Genomic DNA, 817 nt, shown 5'->3' on the forward strand with positions numbered 1-817 from the left:
CCATGGGCCCTCCTGATGCCGGCCATGGGGACCTCCTGATGCCGGCCATGGGACCTCCTGATGCCGGCCATGGGACCTCCTGATGCCGGCCATGGGGACCTCCTGATGCCGGCCATGGGGACCTCCTGATGCCGGCCATGGGGACCTCCTGATGCTGGCCATGGGACTAGCCCCTTGGGCGGAGCAGGGTGCCGACCCCAGCTGGCATCTCAGAGAAGCAAACCTCAGGCACCCAGCACAGCTGGGATCAAAGTCACTTTTGGTAGCGGGACTTATAACCTGAAAAGAGCACCTGAATTAATCTGAAAAGTCATCATATTACTTTAAATCTTGGAACACATATACTTCTGTGAATAGGGGCTTCAGTTTCTCTTAAATTCCCCTTTCAAGTCCTGTGCAAAGGGATTGAGAAGATGACTCAGCTGTGAATCCAGTAAGCTGAACCGATAAGCAGGGTCAGACCGACCCACCAGGAGTCAAAACATCATCTCATCCCCATCATCTCATCCCCATCATCTCATCCCCTTCATCTCATCGCCTGGTGACTAAGGACAACAGCTGATGTCTGTGGACCTCCAGAGCTGGCCTCACCCCAGCCCCTTCGCCTTTATAGTCCTGTCCCTGCACCTGCTGGAAGACAGGATTTGAATGCTTGCACCGCCTGTCCTCTTGGTTGACTAGGCTTCTCAATAAGCGCCTTAAATGCCTCAACCCTGCCTTCTGATTGGACACAGCAACAGGCAGCCCGAGCCCACCCAGGGGTTTCCCAGTAACACTTTGACTACACAAAATAAGGAAAAGGTCTACTTATCCAATT

This window comes from Myotis davidii, unplaced genomic scaffold (assembly GCF_000327345.1).
Source record: "Myotis davidii unplaced genomic scaffold, ASM32734v1 scaffold181, whole genome shotgun sequence".
Taxonomy (NCBI): Eukaryota; Metazoa; Chordata; class Mammalia; order Chiroptera; family Vespertilionidae; genus Myotis; species Myotis davidii.